Source organism: Babylonia areolata, chromosome 15 (genome assembly GCF_041734735.1).
Source record: "Babylonia areolata isolate BAREFJ2019XMU chromosome 15, ASM4173473v1, whole genome shotgun sequence".
Classification (NCBI taxonomy): Eukaryota; Metazoa; Mollusca; class Gastropoda; order Neogastropoda; family Buccinidae; genus Babylonia; species Babylonia areolata.
In genome coordinates this window covers 1,472,648-1,477,647 of record NC_134890.1, presented here as the reverse complement: position 1 = coordinate 1,477,647, position 5,000 = coordinate 1,472,648, and the positions used below count along the sequence as shown (strand labels likewise).

The window sequence follows — 5,000 nt, the reverse complement described above, 5'->3', positions numbered from 1 at the left end:
GTCTATGTTCCCCAGGGTCTATGTTCCCCCAGGTCTATGTTCCCCAGGTCTATGTTCCCCAGGGTCCATGTCCCCCAGGGTCCATGTCCCCCAGGTCTATGTTCCCCAGGGTCTATGTTCCCCCAGGTCTATGTCCCCCAGGTCTATGTTCCCCAGGGTCTATGTTCCCCCAGGTCTATGTTCCCCAGGGTCTATGTCCCCCAGGTCTATGTTCCCCAGGGTCTATGTCCCCCAGGTCTATGTTCCCCAGGGTCTATGTTCCCCAGGTCTATGTTCCCCAGGTCTATGTCCCAACAGGTCTATGTTCCTCCAGGTCTATGTTCCCCAGGGTCTATGTTCCCCAGGTCTATGTCCCAAGGTCTATGTTCCCCAGGTCTATGTTCCCCAGGTCTATGTTGCTACAGGTCTATGTTCCCCAGGGTCTATGTCCCCCAGGTCTATGTTCCCCAGGTCACTGTCCCAACAAATCAGGTCTATGTCCCAACAAATCTATGTTCCCCCAGGTCTATGTCCCACAAAATCTATGTTCCCACAGGTCTATGTCCCACAAAATCTATATTCCCCCAGGTCTATGTCCCACAAAATCTATGTTCCCACAGGTCTATGTCCCACAAGCCTATGTTCCCCCAGGTCTATGTCCCACAAGCCTGTGTTCCCCCAGGTCTATGTCCCACAAAATCTATGTTCCCCCAGGTCTATGCCCCACAAGCCTATGTTCCCACAGGTCTATGTCCCACAAAATCTATATTCCCCCAGGTCTATGTCCCACAAAATCTATGTTCCCACAGGTCTATGTCCCACAAGCCTATGTTCCCACAGGTCTATGTCCCACAAAATCTATGTTCCCACAGGTCTATGTCCCACAAGCCTATGTTCCCCCAGGTCTATGTCCCACAAAATCTATGTTCCCCCAGGTCTATGTCCCACAAAATCTATGTTCCTCCAGGTCTATGTTCCCCCAGGTCTATGCCCCCCAAGTCTATGCCCCCCAAGTCTATGTTCCCCCAGGTCTATGCCCCCCAAGTCTATGTTCCCCCAGGTGTATGCCCCCCAAGTCTATGTTCCCCCAGGTGTATGCCCCCCAACTCTATGTTCCTCTCAGGTCTAGTCTATGTTCCCCCAGGTCTATGCCCCCCAAGTCTATGTTCCCCCAGGTGTATGCCCCCCAAGACTATGTTCCTCCCAGGTCTAGTCTATGTTCCAACAGGTCTATGTCCCCCAGCTCTATGTTCCCCCAGGTCTATGTTCCTCATGTCTATTTTCCCCTAAGTCTATGTTACCCAGGTGTATGTTCCCAAAAATATATTTCAGCCAGGTCTGAGTTTTCCTTGGTCTTTGTTCCCCTAGGTCCATGTTCCCCCAGGTCTGAGTTCCCAGGTCCATGTTCCCCCAGGTCTGAGTTCCCAGGTCCATGTTCCCCCAGGTCTGAGTTCCCAGGTCCATGTTCCCCCAGGTCTGAGTTCCCAGGTCTATGTTGCCCCAGGTCTAAGCATCGCCTTCTCTTGATTTTTCAACTGGACGACTCAGTGCCCTCTCTGATGCATGAAGAGAGCTATGTGCAGTGACGGCCCCTGTAAAACAGCATCCACAGCACCTTGGCGGACAAAGTACAGTGCACACCTGTCCACGTGTGGACCTCGTCGTGTCTGGAACGGCTTCACCCTCCACCAGCGTGCCAGTGACGAAGGAATGATCGTGATTATTTTCATGAGAGAAGAGCATGGACACTCCGCGCTGATGCAGGATGGGACAGTGACCCAACCTGTCCTGTCCTGTCCTAACCTGTCCTGTCCCAACCTGTCCTATCCTGACCCAATCTGTCCTAACCTGCACTGTCCTGACCCAACCTGTCCAGACCTAACCTGTCCTGTCCCAACCTGTCCTGCCCTCTCCTGACCCAACCTGTCCTGTCCTGTCCCAACCTGTCCTGTCCTGACCCAACCTGTCCTGTTTGTCCCAACCTGTCCTGACCCAAATGAAATGAAATTATGGTGCTTAGAGCCTCGCCGACCACTAAGGCCATCTCAAGGCTATCGCCGCGTCAATTACTACTACAAGGCTAAAAAAAACAACCAATTAAAACGAGTCACCACTTCAAACTTTCCACTCCAAAGTTAAAAAAAAACTTCCATAGTTTAAAACCTTCAAATCTGGTTAAAAAGGTTCACTTCTTTTAAGAAGTCCATCAGCGCCCACGGAGGGACATTACGAAACAAAGTCTTCAAAGAAACCGCCGTGTAATGTCTGCGTCTAACGTCATGCAGATCCCAACAGTCAAGGAGCACGTGTTTCACGGTGAGAGGCTCGTCACAGGGAACGCATCGAGGGGCCTCCTCCCCCTTCAACAAGTAAGAATGAGTAAAAAAAAAAGTGTGCCCCGTACGCAGTCTGCACAGCACAGACTCCTCCTTTCTGTTCTTCACCCCCGAAGGGAGGGTCTCCCCCAGGTCCGGACGGATCTGGAAGAGCTTGTTGTCCATCTGGGTGTTCCACTTCTCTTGCCAAAGATCCTTAACGTAAGTATTGACCTTCCGCTTCATGTCTGTATAGGGTACCAAGGATCTGGACAATTCTTTCTTTACAGCGTTCCTGGCCAGCAGGTCCGCCCTTTCGTTACCACGAATGCCAACATGTCCGGGAACCCAGGCCAACACAACCTCGTATCCTTTCTTCGTTGCGAGAGTAAAAGTTTCATAAAATTCCAGCAGTTTGGGATGAGTGATATTCCTGCAGGCGATCGCCTCCAGGGCTGATAAGGAGTCGGAAAAGATCATGAATCTCTTCTGTTTGGAAGAGAGAACCATTTTTAACCCCAGGACCAGTGCAGTCAGTTCCGCGGTGTATACCGAGCTGTCAGACAGGATGTGTTCTGTTGAGGGCCGGTCAGGAAAGGCGGGACAGAACGCAGATGCGGCGACTCCGTCCTCTGACTTGGAACCGTCAGTGAAGATGCCTTGAAAGGTGGGGAATTTGTGGCACAGTTCCGAAAAGTAGGTTCTGTAGGCCAGAGAACTGGTGGTGTCCTTACGGTACGAGGCCAGATCGAATCGGACCTCAGGTGTTGTAAAGGTCCACGGGGGGCTGTCAGGGAACTTAGAGAAATCTGAGATGCCACCGACATCCAGATCGGCATTTTCCAAGTGCGGCTGAATGCGGAGTCCTGACCCAACCTGCCCTGTCCTGTCCCAACCTGTCCTGTCCTGTCCCAACCTGTCCTGTCCTAACCCAACCTGTCCTGTTTGTCCCAACCTGTCCTGACCAAACCTGTCCTGTCCTGAGCTAACCTGTCCTGTCCTGACATGTCCTGTCCCAACCTGTCCTGACCCAACCTGTCCTGTCCTGTCCTGACCCAACCTGTCCTGTCCTGTCCTGACCCAACCTGCCCTGTCTTCACCAAATCTGTCCTGACCGAACCTGTCCTACCCTGTCCTGACCCAACCTGTCCTGTTTGTCCCAACCTGTCCTGACCCCACCTGACCTGTCCTGACTTGACAAACCTGTCCTATTCTGACCCAACCTGTTCTGTCCTGCCCTGTCCTAACCAAACCTGTCCTGTCCTGTCCTGACCCAACCTGACCTGTCCTGACTTGACAAACCTGTCCTATTCTGACCCAACCTGTTCTGTCCTGTCCTGACCTGATCCAACCTGTCCTGACCTGACCCAACCTGTCCTGTCCTGACCTGTCCTGACCCAACCTGTCCTGTCCTGACCTGACCAAACATGTCCTATCCTGACCCAACCTGTCCTGTCCTGACCCAACCTGTTCTGTCCCAACCTGTCCTGTCCTGACCTGACCCAACCTATCCTGTCGTGACCTAACCTATCCTGACCCAACCTGTCCTGTCCTGACCCAACCTGTCCTGTCCTGACCTGTCCTGTCGTGACCTAACCTATCCTGACCCAACCTGTCCTGTCGTGACCCAATCTGTCCTGTCCTGACCCAACCTGTCCTGTCGTGACCTAACCTGTCCTGACCAAACCTGCCCTGTCCTGTCCCAACCTGTCCTGTCCTGTCCCAACCTGTCCTGACCCAACCTGTCCTGTCCCAACCTGTCCTGTTCCAACCTGTCCTGTCCTGACTCAACCTGTCCTGTCCCAACCTGTCCTGTACCAACCTGTCCTGTCCCAACCTGTCCTGTCCCAACATGCCCTGCCCTGTCACAACCTGTCCTGACGGACCCAACCTGTCCTGACCCAACATGCCCTGTCTTGTCCCAACCAGTCATGTCCTGATCCAACCTGTCCTGACCCAACATGCCTTGTCTTGTCCCAACCAGTCATGTCCTGACCGAACCTGTCCTGACCCAACCTGTCCTGACCCAACATGCCTTGTCTTGTCCCAACCTGTCCTGACATGACCCAACCTGTCGTGACCCAACCTGTCCTGTCCTGACCCAACCTGTCCTGACCCAACCCATCCTGACCCAACCTGTCCTGTCCCAACCTGTCCTGTCCCAACCTGTCCTGTCCCAACCTGTCCTGTCCAAACCTGTCCTGACCCAACGTGTCCTGACACAACGTGTCCTGTCCCAACCTGTCCTGACCCAACCTGTCCTGTCCCAAACTGTCCTTTCATGTCCAACCTGTCCTATCCCAACCTGTCCTGTCCTGACCCAACCTGACCTGTCCCAACCCAACCTGTCCTGTCCTGACCCAAACTGCCCAACCAGCCGGGACAGGATGTCATAAGAGATTTCAATTGCCATTGACATACATAAAACACCCAGCTGCAGAGTCAATCACTATCACTTTGCAAAGTGATTAAAGAGTCCAAGAAGCAAGCAATACACTCATCTTTAAATAATTCTGGCAATTTTATCCAGGCATTAAGAAGACACATACAGTCTACTTTCAGTGAAAAATCTTAAGTGCTTCTGCCAGACAACTTAGAAGCACGTGTATCTCTGACTCCAAGACTGGTTTCTGCGGTATGTTCTTGATGTTCAAAAACCAGGACAGAAAACGGCTAAAATATCTTATAGTGGTTAGTTATTCGGGT

The 5,000-nt window shown here is 52.4% G+C and overlaps 1 protein-coding gene across 2 annotated transcripts in view; it reads right to left on the bottom strand.

The window, feature by feature from the left end:
- LOC143290359 (uncharacterized) overlaps positions 1 to 5,000 on the bottom strand; it is a 44,349-nt gene that overhangs the window by 36,234 nt on the left and 3,115 nt on the right. The gene's annotated exons all lie outside the window — the stretch shown is intronic.